At 41.2% G+C, this 16,921-nt stretch overlaps 2 pseudogenes; both read right to left on the bottom strand.

Annotated features, from left to right (window-relative positions):
• Positions 1 to 6,782: 6,782 nt before the first annotated feature.
• LOC147458384 (protein EMB-1 pseudogene) lies at positions 6,783 to 7,031 on the bottom strand (annotated as a pseudogene).
• A 265-nt stretch (positions 7,032 to 7,296) lies between these two features.
• On the bottom strand, positions 7,297 to 7,925 carry LOC147458383 (protein TIC 20-v, chloroplastic pseudogene; annotated as a pseudogene).
• Between the last annotated feature and the right edge of the window lie 8,996 nt (positions 7,926 to 16,921).

The raw sequence follows: 16,921 nt of genomic DNA, 5'->3' as shown, positions 1-16,921 counted from the left end.
GAATGCTTATGCTTGCTTATCAATCTCTCTAATCTCCATTATCACTATGCTAAGCTATGCTCCAAGAGCTATGAGTGATTATGTGCAAGGGGGTATTTCTTTCTTGTAGAGATACTTCTATTTCTCTCTTTCTCCTCACTCCCTGCCAGCTCTCCTCACCTTTCATGGTGTTTGAGGTCTTGGGATTGAGGCTGGACACTTTTCAAGTTCATGCTAATCATGTTTATTGTTGTTATTATGCTAATTCTTGGTGAATGAAGCTTGTCATTTTCACCTCATCAAGAAGGTCTCAAGGAACACAATCTGTTGTATTGTAAACAAGACTTCCGTATGGAAGAATCTATAATACAAATGCCTATTGGAGGGGGGACCCGCTCCAACTAATCTGGTCCTCTATTGGTGTCAATTTCTCTAAACTCTCACTATCTTTTACAAGTATTGTTCATGCCATGTTAATGAAGTAAATGTGTTAGTGTTGCTCTCTCCATCCAAGCACTTTCTTTCTCACTCTACATCTACACACAGAGGAATGCTCAAGGAAATGCTCAATATGTTATTCACTTTCCGCTCCAACTCAAGTTAAAAGGCTAATTACATTACATTGGTATCAGAGCATTTGGTTTCTCTTTTCTTGTTTAAGAAGAGAGGTCCTTAAGTAGCCTATAAATGGTTGATGTTGTTAATTATATTAGGTTAAGTGGAACTGGGATCTATTATCGATTTTGTTGAGCCCACTATATGGTGCACATGTCGGGAGCTTTGGACTTAATAATGGAGTCTTTTTAGACTTGCCTACGACTTTACCATTATTGAGCCACAAGAAGTCCGAAAGGAGCTAGCCCTCGGCAACTCTGCTTTGATATACCTACTCCTCTACTCTCTATAATTAACCACTTCGAGCTATGGGTATAGATACTTAAGAGTCGATTTTCAAAGGCTAAGAGGAGTGGCAACTAAGGTTTGGAATTGCCAAAGCATACACTAAGTACATACATAAATTTTGTTAACATGGTTGACAATAATCAAGAGAGTAGAATGAACATTGATAGCTTTGATTTTGCACATGAAGGTGCTAATGATGATGCTCCCATGTTTGTGAATTATCACTAGGTTGTAGAAAGCTATGGGAAACCCTGCTTTGCAAGCCTAAGTTACTCAACAACTTTGTGCTTATGGAATTTACCTTCCTCTACAAGAGGAGAGAGAGCTTAGGAGGCCTCTTGAAGAGACCCCCAAAAGAAGACTCTCTCCCATTCGAGAGGAGGAATCCAAAGAGCAAGAAAGCAATGAACGTTTAAGTTCCTCTGAAGATGTGGCTCCACGAAGATGGCAGTCTAGACGATCGCCCACTCCTCCCAAGAGGAAAAGATCAACACATAGTCCTTCTCCTTGTCATTCCAAAAGAGAAGAGAGGAAACAAAGGAAGAAAAGGCTAGGAAGAGGTCACCCTCTTCTCCTTCTTCTTCACCTTCCTCCTCTTCCGATGAAAGCTATGGCTATTCTCTTAGAGAATACAAGAGGGGAGGACATCGCAAATCATTCCCTGCATGGAGAAGGTCCCAAAAGCTAAAGAAGTTCAAGGAGGGAGGAAAGAGTATCTCTTTTCTCACCTATGATGGCACCTTTGGTGCTACCAACAAAGTGTTGGCCTTCATCCAAAAATTTGATGCAACCTTTGGAGACGAGGGCTTTACGGAGTCCTCCAAGCTACACCATGTAGCTATGCACTTTCAAAAATCAGCTCGTCAATGGTGGGCTAGCCTTTGTGGCAACGGCGAAGCCCCAAAGACATGGAAAAATCTATGAGTTTCCATCATGAAGCAATTGCTTGCAAGCGATGCAAAGGACAAAGTGCTTACCAAATGGCGCAGCTTGAAGCTTCTCTCTCATGAGTCTATCCACAAGTATGTAGACAATTTTTGGGATTTATATCTCAAGGCTACCGTCTTTCAAAAGATAGACTTTGTCGAGCAAAGGAAACAATTATGTGTGGGATTACCTGAAGAGTTGGCTGAATACATCAACTCTCAACGGCCTGGTACTATTAGCAAAGTAATCCATCACACTATGGTTGTTTCACGTATCAATTTCTATCAAGTGGCTAGACGTAATGTCAATCCCATGGACAACAAAGGCAAAAATGATGCAAAGGGGAAACCAATGTTCAAAATTCTTCCCAAGGCACTTCCAACAACAACAACAACAATCGGTCCAAGGAGAAGGGAGTTTATAAAGGTAAAAAAAAACTCTCTCCTGAAGAGCTTGAAGCCATTAGGAAAAGTTTGGACTAAAAAATGGGCCTTGTAAGAATTGTGGATGTGGCATAGCTTTCAAAAAGTGGGGATCGGTAAATTTTTTGCAAATAAGATCCAAACTTGTCGAAGGTTGGATATTTAGAATCTACTCTTCAAATGCTATCTATTGATATATAGCATGCATGTATCGGACATTGCCTTCATGTAGATCTAGAAAAAGGTGATTTTAGATTACCGTAACGGTAACAAAACCTGGCTGATTGAAAAAAAATGGCATAACTTTCATAGAAGTCATCCAAACTTTTCGGACCTTGGCTCTTTAGAATCCATTTTTCAAGAACTTCCCAACGATAGGTCATATCATGGGGTTCTAAGCAATATTTAGAAGGGTCTACCGGGTTGCTTTCTTTTGTACAAATTTGATTATGTGGCACTCTTAAAAGGCCCAAAATGAGTTCAAAATTTTCCTAATGTTGTTCACAAGGACCATAAGTGTTTCAAGTGTGGGGAGCAAGGCATGGCTATCGTTCTTGCCCCAAGAAGAATACTCGCAATAAGACTCCTAGGGCTTCCACCATCGAAGCTCCAAAAGAGGATGCTCATTGCAAAGGATCATCACTTTCCTATGCTTGGGGAAAGGTAAGAGAGCATGATGCCTTCATCTTGTTTGACCCTGGCTCTACTCACAACTTCATATCAATGGAGTTGGCCACCAAGTTGGGCATTCAAGATTTTGAGATGGGAGATATGGTAACGGATGACGCAACTTTCAAGGGACAGCAAGCCTCCGTTACTCCCTTGATTGGGAAGTTGAGGCTTCATGTCCAAAACTATGTCGACAAAGAAGACTTGTTCATATCTCCTCTCTAACATGAGGATGCTATCCTAGGGGTGCCATGGTTTGATCACATGGCTGCCAATATAAAGTTCCCTGAAAGGAGAATCTACTTCACCTACAGGGGAAAGAACATGTATATAGATGCTAGTGAGCCAGAAGGCATTTTGAAGACTCAAAATCTACAAATTGCTAGACAAACAGGGCCAAAAACTAAATTAGACAATAAAAATATTTTTCAAATTCACTTTAAATCATCTGGTACATAAAAAAACTTCAGCTCAACAACATCTTTTGTTTTAAATTAAAATATTTTCTGTTACAGTTGGTATGCAAGAAATTCTCTACCAACCAGAACATATTTTGCATCCATTTTCTGTAAGCATTTTGGAAAAGGAAACTTCCTACAACATTGCATGAAAGATATGTGTAGTTCGATGTTAGCTGCTATACATGCTACAAAATTTTTGAATCATTCAAGGGGATTATTGACCTCTTCTCCTAAGTCAGGTTTAGGTGCGGTTGATTTTAATAATGAAGAAGGTGCTGATTGTTGTGGCTGCATCGATATTGGTGGTGGTTCTAGAATCACGTGCACTAGCCGGGGTTAAAGTGGCCTAAATTGGAGATGTGGTGGGTTTGTATTGTTCTCCAAGAACAAACAAATTTGTCTCTAATGTCTCAACTCCACAATTGGCACATTGTAGAGAAGGAACTCTTGACAAATTTTGTTCAAACACTACACCACATATGTGAAGAGTGTGCAATACCATTGCACATCTAGACTCATGGATTTGTTATTAGCCATATATGCTTGACGAGCTGTAATCAGGCAAGCTTCGTTGTCTTATTAGTCCTTCTTCAAATTTTCCAATGGAATTTCAAAAGCATGAGCTCTTGTGTGCTCAACATCTTTCATTTTCATTTTCATCTTTCCTTCTCTATTGTTGTAGGCCTTTGTCTTCCTATAACTCTCTACTTGTCTTTCCAAATCCACCCTTTGATGTTGGAAGTGCTTGAGCTCTTCTCTCATTTTCTTCATTTTGTTTGACAAATTTTTCAGTTTTCTCACTTGCTTAATTTCTTTCTCTGTGCAAAAACTATTTGCAATGTTGTTTGATCGTAGCATGTACAATTGTTTTAAGAGGCACTGCAATGGGGAGTAGAGAAATACAGATGTGCTCGGATACACTCAGCTTGTTGGTTTTATAGTTTCTCCAAGACGGTGAGGTCAACCTTGGAGTATTGTGCATATTTTGGTTGTATTGCCGTACTCCCCATTGCACTTTTTCCCAAAACAATTGTGAAATTTTAACTAATTTGCTAGGGGAATAGCCACCACTTATAGGGATGATTACTGACACCATTGAGTTCTACGCACTCTTCTCTACAGTGTTTGGTTTTGAACAATGGCGGTGTACTCAATAGCCTTGCCTGCCTACTCACCCTTCTACTTTGAGTTGCTCCTCATTGATAGAGCTTTGCTAATAGATTTTACCATTTTAATACATTTTGGATGCTAGAGGTGATGTCGCTTACCGTTGGTGAGGGCCAAGGCTTTTTTGCAAATGGAGCTACCAAAATTCTCATTGTCGATGTCATAGCTCCTATTTTTCCTTTTTCTTTGGGATCCTTTACAATTGTTTTAATCGGCTTGTCAAGATTTTTCTCGCTGGATTTTGATGTTCCTTCGATGTTCCTTCTTGTAGGAGCTCTTTGGCAAGCAAAAGCATTGTGAGGATTTGTCCATAGTAGTGCTAGTTTTTGCTGTCTTTACTATCATGGATGCACAAGAGTCAACCTTTTTGAGAAATCACTTGAAGATTCTAGAAGAATGGTGTGGAAGATTCTAGAAGATCAAGAAAAGTTTTGAAATGTTCTAGAATACAAATTGCATCATCACTTATCTCATTGCCTACATCATTGCTTATGTCATTGTTTGCATCATCACTTATGTCATTGCCTACACCATCACTTATGTCATTGCCTACATCATCACCCGCATCATCGCTTATGTCATTGCTTGCATCATCACTCACTAGAAGGTTCTAGAAGGAAGAGCCTAGAAGGTTCTTAACCTTCTTAGAAGGAAGTATAAATAGAGGTCTTGGACTACAAGCCTCTCAGTCTTGCCAACACCAATTGTGAGGCTCATGCGAGGTAAGTCCTCTTCTAGTTCTTGTCTTGTATTTTAGTCTTGTTCTTGTAGTTGACTTGTAAGTCAAACTATATAATCTAAGTTTTGTAATCAAGTTCTCTTGATCGAGTATTAAGTCTTGCAATCAAGATTAAGTGTTGCAATCAAGGTTCAAGCTCTTGTATATTGTGAGTGCCTTCTCTTGCTCTGAGTCTAGCTTGAGACGCGCTCATAACAATTTGGAAAGGCTCCTATCTCTTAATCTTGTCGAGCCTTCACGGAGTCAGTGGTGGAAGGTGTCATCACCAAACAACAACTTCATGAGTTGCATGAGAGTAATGTCTTTGGCTACTGGGACAAGATTTGCAATGTGAAATCTAAGAGCTCCGAGAGACAAGCATACACCAAGCACAAGCTCCAAGTTGTAGCAATTTGCAACAATAACACAAGAAGGAGCCGAAGGCCAATTTACTTGAAAAGTTTGATGGAGCTAGATCAAAGTTTAGAAGCTTTCTCCAACAAGTGTGGCTCTTCATCCAAATGCAACAAGAGTGTTATTCATATGATGCTTTTCAAGTAGGCCTTATTGGCACTTACCTCTCAGGTAAGGCTTTCTCTTGGTTTGCTCCTTTACGAATCTCCCCTCCTCCATGAATTTGAAGCTTTTACAGGGGAGTTTTCTACGACCTTTGGGGATACTGATAGAGCAAGGGTAGTTGGAACTAAGCTACCCTTAGCAAGGGTCAAGGCTTGCATTAGTATATGCATCTGAATTCTGACAGCTCACATGTGATTTAGCTTGTTTCATTAGCCAGTTTCGATGGCAATTTAAGGATGAAGAATCTCTAAGCTCGAGCGAGATTTTCCAAGCAATCCCTAAAACGAGCGATATAGGGCAAGGCACATATACAAAAAAAAAACCAAACATGATATCTTAGGTGACTTCAAGCACAACAACAAAAAATTAATTCAAGATTGCAACTATTTTTAATGGTAAATCAACCACAAATTTTTGATCGACAAAACCCTTTGAACATCAAAAGTCATCGACAAAACCCTTTGTCAATTTTTGATCGACAAAACCCTTTGAACTTTAGAGAGAGAGAGAGAGCTAAGCAAATCTCCATCGTTTTTTTTTCTGACAAAGAAAAATTATGCCGAAGCACGTACAGATCACAAAGAGAGAGAGAGAGAGATGTCAAAAAAAGAACGATGGAGACTGACTTAGCTCTCTCTCTTTTTTTTTTTTGGAAAGCAAACTAAAAGACTTGCAAAGCTAAATAGCAGATGGTAGTTTTAATTACAAAAGCAAGAGCTTTAGGTTTATAGAAGCTAATCCACAACCAAAAAACTAGTGCTAGTAGAAGACTAAGATCGCAATTCCCACCGAGCACAACAAGAAGATACAATATGTGCACTAATTAAGCTAATCTGCAGCCGAAAAACTACTGCTAGTAGTAGACTAAGATCGTAATTCCCATCGAGCACAACAAAAAGATACAATATGCACTGATGACGTAACTGGGGACATTTTTTCTATTGAGTCCTATATTTTTTACTCATCGAATGGCACTGCCTTCTCCTCAGCTACCTCACCGCCAGACTGCTCTAGGTTGGAGAGCCTACCCTTCTTTCCCATTTCGTGGTATCCTTCTGTCCCCATTTTCTCTTTTCGTGTCTGCCCTCCCTTGCTGCTCCCTTCCGCAAGGCGCTCCTGCGCTTCTAAGGTCTTGCCTCCAGTGCCTCCAGGAACGATCATCTCTCTAGCGCGGGCCTTCTGGTCAAGCTTCTCGCGAGATGCCATTGGCTTCGACGGTGTGGTTTCTCTTGAAGAAAACACAGCACAAAATGGTGAGCAGGTTGCTAGCAAAGATTATAACGCTAACTGCCTCAAGCAAGTAGTATTGGCTTATCTCTCTCTCTCTCTCTCTCTCTCTCTCTCTCTCTCTCTCTCTCTCTTTGAAAGCAACTGGATATACTACACTTGCAAATACTATATTTTCTAGTTTAAGCTGTTACATAATGTGTTGCACAATTTCTTGTAAGCTTACATGAAAGAATGGTGCACCTCACATGACCAGAGCATCTGCAGCATCTGCAACAAGAGGAAGGCGTGGAGTCTTTCATGACCCACTTCCAAGAATGAAGCAGGCAACCAGATAAAAGAAAACAGTATTGTAAAACACCACCAGAATCTCCAAGCCAACACCGCTTTGTGGATGATAAATGCCTTCTATAAGGCTCTGGAGAATGAGAAGTATATCCAACATGACAGCTTGCATGGTGTTGTAGCGTACATAGCGATTGAAGTTTGGATTCGGTCAAAGAAAACTGCAACACTTGCAAAAGGGGTGCTGGAGTAAACACGCAGGAGCGGGTAGAGAGGTCTAAAGGCTACTTGGGCTTGGGGGAACTGTGTGAGAAAATACTGTCCATATTGTACACCATCCAAGAAAGGGAGAAGGTACGCAGAAGTAGAAACAATCCTTTCTGCTGTAGTTATGCCATCCCCACGCCGCCCTTCTGCATGCACTGTCAGACGCAAAGGCCTGCTCTTGCTACCCCTATGAGAAGCGGAGATTAATTTCCTTCTTGACTGCTTTGAGAAAGTTGACTGGAGGGAAGGTAGCAAGGGAGCAATGGACGAGGATGCTGAGGACGCCCTCACCATGCCCTCACCACGCACAATGTACGCCATCGCTTGTCTCTCTCTCTCTCTCTCTCTCTCTCTCTCTCTCTCTCTCTCTCTCTCTCTCTCTCTCTCTCTCTCTCTCTCTCTCTCTCTCTCTCTCTCTCTCTCTCTCTCTCTCCCTCTCTCACAGTTAAAAAAAAAAACCGTATGAAAGTTTTAAGGGCTGATCCAACGAAAACACCTTGCAAGGGCATGCATAAAGACCCTGGCTTGCAGCAGAGAGTAATCGGAGACATCCTAGAGATGACGTGCTAGCTTCTAGTGCAGGTCACAGAGGTACGATACGCATGGCACGACGGGGTATGCATAGCTCAGCATGACGAAGAGGAGGTGACACACTTCATCCGGCACATGGGCTGGATCTATGCCAGCGCGGATTCCACCATCATCTTCCTGCACTACATCGGCCACCCAATGGCACCCATCGGCCCCGACGTTCCCCCCTTCGACCTCATCTCCCGTTGGCAGACCCGCGTATTGACCTTCCAGGAGTCTGCCCTCTCAAAATGCCGCCAATACTGTGTGCGTTCGGGGGCTAGCCTTCGCCAATGCTCTAGCCTTCAAGAGTTTGAAAACACTCTAGCATCATGGTATGAGGAGGGGGCTCCAATTCCATCGAGGTCCTTGAAGAAGAGCAATTCTGGGATCTCGTTGAAGAGCTGTTGAAGGTGTACTTGTCCCAAACCTTTGATGGACGAGGCGTGTGTCCTCTTTCTGTGGCAGACACCCATTGGGCAAAAGAAAACGTATGACCTCCAGACTTACCAGAGTTTGAGCAAGGCCCCCCTTCCCTTGGCCTTCTCTCTAGAATTATGACATGTGGGACTCACCTCAGATTTCCCCATGTGTTTTGGCAGGCGTATGTGAGTGTGTATTTAAGGCGTATCTTCTTGATGTAGGACTCCCTCTATATCCTATTATCTGGAGGATTTTGAGGCAGGTGGCATACGCCGAATCGTCTCCGAAGTCGAAACCACCCTTCTCTTTGGCTATTGCAATTGCTTTCAGAGGCGTCGGGCGATGGCTCCACAGGCTTTTAAGCCACAACTCTCTCTCTCTCAGCTTGCCTGCGTCTACTTCTGCCCGCATACTGGCCAAAGTGGGTTGGCGAGCTCAAGCTCAAGCTACAATGGCTTGGTAAGAGAGAAGAGGCAAGCACCTCTCTCTCTCTCTCTCTCTCTCTCTCTCTCTCTCTCTCTCTCTCTCTCTCTCTCTCTCTCTCTCTCTCTCTCTCTCTCTCTCTCTCTCTCGCTCGCTCTCTCTCTCTCTCTCTCTCTCTCTCAGCTTGCCTGCGTCGACTTCTGGCCAAGGTAGGTCGCGAAATAGTCCCCCAAGGTATGAAGACTCACGCCCCTAAGTTTGAGGTTGTCACATTGCATGGTAAAAAGATCCTAATTATTTTATTTATTTACAACTAATTTTTTCCTCATTTATGACGATGCCTTTCTAGAAAATTTTAGGCATAGAACTCTATAAATTTTGGTTGTTATTTTTGTAAATTGATTAAAAAAGTCCTATATTGGTCAATTAAGAAAAAACGTGATTTTATTGTAACAAAAGAAGTCTTTCATAATTAATGGTGTTTGCCGGCAATGTGTCGTGTAAGAAGGGTGTCTTTGAATGAAGATCACAATCTTGTAGTATAGATAGGGCAAGACGACATGAAAAAGATGATTGATGTATAAATGAACTAATGAGGTGCAATAAATTGCTATCAAATTGATGCGTCTAATGTGAGGTCCCCACCCCGCCGTATCAACCAGCGGATTTGATGGTTAACCTGGTGGCCACTAGATCTATTGCGGAAGCAAACAAAATGGTTTAGGGTTCGACTAGCGGACGATCTCTCATCACAAGGTGAGTCGAGTTTGAGCCTACTAGCAAGAAGATCTAGCTCCACCTCGCAGGGGAAGCGTACTTAAACTATCTAACGATCCTAAGACCCACCTTCCAAGAGGAGAGAAGCCTCGAGTGCCTTTTTCTCCATGTTTCAGAGGCACGTACTCTTGAGATTTCCCCACTCTAGGGGCAATGAGCATTACTAATATCGAGTAAGCACTATGGGGATAGAGAGTTCCCGACCAATCGGGACCACCCATCTCATAGGCATTGGCAACCTGAGACAAGCCCCCACTTTCCACCCCCATACTCACACTTCCTTGTGTGTCCTAATTACTACCACAAAGGTTGTTCAACATAAACATTCCTTGTTTTAATTCCGAAGCACATTGTTCGTTAAGAAAACCCTTTCAACCAGTATTGCAAACAACACCAAGACAGTATTCTAGTAAAAATTCTACTCAACTTATTCATAAAAATTCCAATGTTCTGGAGGTACAACATCCCCCCTCTAGCGAGAGTTCACTCCTCCCATTGTCGCCTAGCTGCCCATACAACTAGGTATGTCCACCGCATAGAAAGCACGTCATGGACACTCCCACCGCATAGAAAGCAAGACATGGGTTCCCACCGCATAGAAAGCAAGTCGTGGGTATCCACCGCATAAAAAGCAAGTCGTGGATTCAAGAGCCCTTTACCGAGGAATGCTGCCCCCTGTGATCAGTAGGGGGGGTCAGGACTGATTCAACATTGGAAATAAAATGAACAAGCCGAGCTAAATTTTCCCTAGCAGACATTCTTTCCTCTTTCAAGCATCATAGCTATCAAGCATTACCTTCCTACTTTAGAACTTAATGTACAATGAGTTCAATGCCGCGGTTTCCGTCGGATCTCTCCAACATGTTTGGGGATATGTGCGTTCCTAACTAACGTATGCAATGTTAATTTAAACAACTTAAATGAAAATATGACCTACCTCTTCCATTTCTTCATCGATGGCTCGTGAGATGGCCGGTATTTGTTCCTCCATGGGAGCTTTCCCCTTCCCGTTGACATTGCTGGTTCCCGCCTCGTGGTCATGGGCACCACCGAAGCGTGTTCTCTTAACCGGAGCCATTTGTCTCACTACTTTAATTAATTAGCTTGGAGAAAGGGCTAAGGTTCGCAAGTGTCATAACAATTCAATAGGTAGATTAGCAACATAAATTAATCCCTCCTATATGAGAGGTCTAGATTTTTCATATAGCAATCATTAAGGATGGCACATAATTCTATGGGAACCGGCTCTAAGATAATTATTCGGCTTACCTGATTAAGAATAATTAGGATTTCACTAATGGAATTACCAGAGAGATAAATTAAGTATGATTGATCTCTTTCCTAGCAAATAGATGATGCAGATTTTACTTATGCATATGTGTGAGGAAGGTCAATTCGTAGAGACTTAATGACAGATTAATTTCTCCTTAATTACATCTTAATGCATAAGAGAAATGAATTTAATTAAACTACAATGTTAATGAGTGATGGAAAGAGTGATTTTCTTCAATCTACACAATTACCAGCTTACCGCTTAGTTACTATACTACCTAGAGAGAGAAAATTCTAATAATCATGCACTAATCATTAATCGAGAGTGATGAATGGCTGATAATTCAGCCATGGAATGATGATTACGTAATAGAATATGATTAAGGAGAATTTAGAGAGTAGTTATAGAGAATTACGACTAGGAATAAGCATAATAGACGAGGAATTTAGATGTAATGAAAAGGATTTGCAGAAAGCATTAATTAAACCGTGGTTACCGTGATTAAGGGCTGATAATCTTTTTGATTCTCTGATCTAATCGAGCTTCTTGAGGCGAGAATTCGACAGCACCTCCCTCCTTGCCTCTCCTTAAAAAGGTGTGTGAACCGGCATCACCTTCCCAGGGTGTGTGTAGGTGTGTGTGTATGCATTGTGTGTGTGTGAGCATATGTGTGTGTGTGTGTGCAGGTCTTTAAATAGGCTCCTACAGGCTGAAAATCGATTTGTGCTGCTATAAGCATCTGAGTGAGCACTGAGTCCTTGCATGGTAAGTCTAGTTCCCTACTCACCAAGTGTCAGGTTGGCTAGTTTAACTGACTTTGAGACTTAATTACTGGCTTGGCACCTTTCCTAGGACTCCCACAAGGCAAGAGGGCGCCCTCTAGCTGCTAAAGCTGGTCTGGAGTGGGCTGGAACCTGTTCCCACACAGCCTTGGGCCCTCGGTACCTCCCCGGACAATTTTTAGGAAATTTGGTTCTAGGCTAAAACGGGTCATACGAGTCGGATTTTGATGCCGAAAATTGCTATACGAAGCTCTAACTAAGACGTACTGGCCTGAGTACCTGCCATATTTAGCAGCCCCCCGGGGTCCAAAAATGCATTTTTTTTTCAAATTTGGGGTACGGGTGCAGTTTTTCGAGACGGTCAAAACTGGACGGGTCGGGTGACCAAAAACTTACTATTTTTGGAAAATTTTCACAAAAATTATTTTAATTCACATTTTGAAGCTTTATAACATTCTAAACATCATGGCACTGACAGAATCTGGAAAACTGCTAAAAATAGTAACTTATTCCATTATATTCATTTCATGGTACAAGGGTGCTCTTTTTGATCGGGTCAGAGACCTTACATCTAAGATGAGGAAGGATTCACATGCTCTCAAGTATAAATGACAATCAAGAACCAACATACTAGACACAGGAGCACTACAAATGACCTTACAAAAAGAAACTTACGATGACTTGAGCATTAAGTACAAGGCTAAACTTCTTATTAGTCTGTTAATCTTACTTTATGCTAAAAACATGTGAAGCCCAAGCGAGCCTAAGAGAGAAGATAATATTTTCAAATATTGTGTTTATTTTCTTAAAAGTAAACTTTGATCTTTTGGAATTTAGGAGGTAGTCTATCCATTGATAAACCTTTTTGTTGTGGTGCATGAATATTTAACAAACAATAAGTATTATGTTGACGATAAAATTTACTATATCGTGTACAAACAGTTGCTCGGGTTTGTCCTTGCTCGGAAAAAATCGCTCGGTGCATGGTAACACTCTTTAAGGATGATTTCAAAGATCTTTTATTGACTATGCCAAAGGTTCATATGTTAAGCAAATTCATCTCTCAAGCAATAGAATGCAATAATCGACTATTTGCAAGATGACAAGAGAAGCATCATGGGACATCATGGTGGTCTAAAACAATGGTGACACATGATTGTCCTGCAATTCAAGAGGGCTGTGAACCAAGCATTGAAACCATGCAAATTAATTTAGCATGGTTTAAACCCCTCTAAGCTCAAGAGAAGCAAATCAATGAATCAATGGCCTATGTATGTATTGTGGAAAGCATGAACATATTGCTCAACATTGTCCAAAGAAAATCTCGGCAAAGTTCCTAATAAACCTTTTGTAGTAGTAAGAGCATAAGCCCAAGAAGCTATGGACATCACGCACAGTCTCAAAGAAGAGAAGGATGAAAGGTCATGGTGCAATAGTCTCAACACTTTTGGGAAGGATAACACTTTTGGGAAGGATGAAAGGTCAAGAGAAGCAAAGGTGACGAATCAACAACCTATGTATGTATTGCAGAGTGCCTAAACACATTGCTCATAATTGTCCAAAGAAGAGATGGATCAAAGATCATGGTGCAATAATCTCAACATTTTCGGGAAACATGGATATCCAACCCCAGGAGACTGTGCAGTCGGACAAAAACCAAGTAAACAAAGGTCTCTATCTACCTGCGGATCCCACTTGAAGTTTTATGCTACCATTCAAAACCCATGTGGTAGATAGACAAATGGATTATGAAGCATTACTGGATTCACATGCAACGGCGTGCTTCATGGACAAAGTAGTTGCAAAAGAACAAGGCAAAAGTAGTTGCAAAAGTAATTGTATCAATGGATCTCCCCTTGCTTCAAGGGATGTCAGGTTTGAAACTCACCCCATAGAAGTAACATTAAAGGATCATGTTTCAAGGATTGTGCTCAATATCATACAATGTCCAAGTATCCCAATTGTTATTGGTCTACCATGGTTCAAGTTACACAACCCTAGCATTGATTGGAGGGATCAAAGTATTGAGCCAAGTCAAGGCCAAAAGGAGAAAAGAAAGCATAAAAAACCTATATGCATTGCAGCCAAGGTCTTCATGAGTTCAGCAAAAAGAATCCAACTTTCTTGATATTTGCAATGCTATCTAACACACCAACCAAAAAAGCATGGAAGCAAGAATGCAGATCTACTACCAGAGCATAGGCCCTATGATTTTGCTATAGAATTGCAAAAAGGGACTCAGCCCCCTTTTGACCCAATATACAAGCTATGCCAAGATGAATTGAATAACTATGGAATTATGTTGTGGATGGGTTTCCTAACCTCACTCTTGTCTTATTGAAAACATAGCGAGAACCACAAACATAATTGTCAATCCATGGGACAAAGCTTACTCGACGAGTGCATAGAGGCTACAAGAGGGTGTCAATCTCTTGGAAAACAATAGACAACTCGCATTTAACACTACACTCAAATGACCTAAGTCATCAAAAGCTAGTTACTACTTGAAAAACAAAACATGACCGTTACAGCATCAAACAACATCCGAATGTTACAAAACTTCTAAGATAAGTATATAAGACCTAAGCACACATGCTTATGGTCTCAAATCTCACTTTTGATGAAGTGCCAAAAAGTAATTATTAACAGCAGTGAGATTTTGACCTAGTCGTTTCTGACCCCGAATGCATCTAAATGCTTAGCAATGATGTCCCAATACCCGCCTATGCTTACTTTGTGATTTCCTAGCTTAAATTCCTTCTTGAGATGTAGCTATGGTTGCAACACGCAACAGGCGGTACTGCAATAATGTGATAACAGACAAGGGAGAAGGAAGCATGAGAAGAAGAGAAGTGAGCGCCGTTAGCTCATGCTATGTATTTCTTATCCAAAAACTTTTAATTAACTTTACAAAATTGTCTTTTATACCTTCGCCAAGGTTTCTTTGGTTAAAAACTAATCTTTTGGGAGCTCTAACTAAGGATAAATTGATACAATGCGGAAGCTTATAGCTCCAGCTCATAGACTACAATATCCACTTGGCAAATAGAAGCTACAATATTACCGATTCATCAAAAGAATAAGTGTTTTTACAATAAAGTTCCCAAAAAATGTTACATGGGTTAGATTGCTACTAACATTACCCCCCTCCTCAATCGTGTCGTCCCTTGACACAGTTTCATGGACTGAAATAGTCTTTGGGTTGATAGCTGGCGAGGCGGTCTTTAAGTGCTTGTAGCGCTTTTTGATATCTGATGTGTCATTCTTTGTCAAGGACTTGCAAAAACTGAATAGTGACTATATTTTTGAGTTCTATGACTGAATATCTGACAAACCTTGCTGTCAGATTGCTTATCATTGGCCCGAAAATCTTTGTATGCCATGTGAAGAATCTTGTGTAAAAAGCTTCTTTGAATGCTAACATATTGCTGGATGGCAAGAACATACATCTGGCGTAGAAGCCATAGAGGACTTATTTTGGAGGTTGTCCACTCAAATCATAGCTTGTACAAGCCTTTGTTACCTTCTAAGAAGGACATCCATGGGGCTCCTGCTTGCTCATGCTCATGAAAAACTTGGATGCGTGTGAGTAGTATTCTGTAGATTTTATATAGCATTGCACATGAGAGGTCAGTGAGACTTTTAAAGAAGTTCATGGCACCCGTTAGGGTTTTCACCATGTATTCCTCAGTTCCTGGTCCTTGCTCTGGAGCTAGCAGTTTTGGGTAGTTGTCAGCCTTTTCTTCTTTAATGCTTCATGTGCTTGCCATGTCCTTACCCTTGGTACATGACTTAATGTCGGGTTTTTCTGCATTGATGTAGGTGCCCTTCTAAACAAGATAAGATACCTTAAGTTTTTGTTGAGCCATTTTTTTCTCCATTTGGGGTGGAGAGCATCTGACCCCTCTTCTTGCATATCCTTGTAAAGTCTTTCTTTTACTTGCAGTAGATCCATCTTTATCAAAGGGTAGGGCAGCAACTGTTGATGTCGTTGAGAATTGATTTGGTTGGGAATGAGTTGTGTTGCATCGATAGAGTGAAGAACTCTCAACTCCCAATCCATTGCTGCTTTGCATTCAACATCCACTTCATGAACAATTTTCTCTTTAAGTGGATCTTCATCACCTGTAGAGAGCTAAACCATTTGTACTTTTTCTTCATTGGTGATTGGTACTTGGAATTTGAAACTCCTTGTCTGCCCTTCTGTTGGTTGTGTTTTTATTCCTGCAAAGGAGAGTGATGGTATGTCTAGATTGCATTGTTTAGATGTACCTGCCTCCTCCTGAGCTTCCATATTCCCTTCTCTTAGCAGATAATTGGCTCTCTTTCAATCCTCTATCTCTTTAAGTGACTGCTCTTCTCTTTGTACCCGCATTAAGGCAAGGTCCCGTCTTTGTGTCTATTTCAGCTTCAACTCAAGTTCCATGTATTTGTTTCTCCTTTCCAAGGTCTTGTAAACTTCATCTATCCCCTTGAGTGAAGCTACAGCTGGGTTTTCCGTGATATGCTTTAGGAATGCCGCTTGGTCATTGATTCAAGAGTTTCTTTGAGTATTGCAAAGAGGAATTTGCTACATTCAATTGTACTTGGAGCTTTTGTACTGACTCAGTAGTGCTCTAAAGTTCATGTGTTACTTCGGTTAGCTGTTGGTCCTTGCTTTTACATGCATCTGATAGCTTTGAGCTCCCCTAAATCTTCCATCTCTTTTTGTTGCCTTTCCTTGACACTTTGATGTTGCTCCGCTTCATTTTTTAGCTCTTTGATCTGGCCTTGAAGATTTTCAATGATGTTCATCCTGTCTTCAATGTTATCATATACATGTGGTAGTGATGTGTGTGAACACACTTAGGACCGCCGTGGCATTTTTCCCCTCTCTAGGAGGTTTTTTCCCCCGTGCATTGTATATACGCCCATTCATTCTAGGGATACCAATCTTTTCCATTGCACACTAAGTAATATACTCTCTGTTGTGTGCCTTGAGATTCCTTTGTCTTCTCCAAGCTGTGTGCGTTTCCTTGCAACCATCATTCCAACAATTGATATCAGAGCAGGTTGCATCCTCCCGGGCT

Source organism: Adiantum capillus-veneris, chromosome 5 (genome assembly GCF_014529385.1).
Source record: "Adiantum capillus-veneris isolate H3 chromosome 5, ASM1452938v2, whole genome shotgun sequence".
Lineage (NCBI taxonomy): Eukaryota > Viridiplantae > Streptophyta > Polypodiopsida > Polypodiales > Pteridaceae > Adiantum > Adiantum capillus-veneris.
The sequence above is the reverse complement of the archived record's forward strand: the minus strand, read 5'-3'. Positions and strand labels throughout refer to the sequence as shown.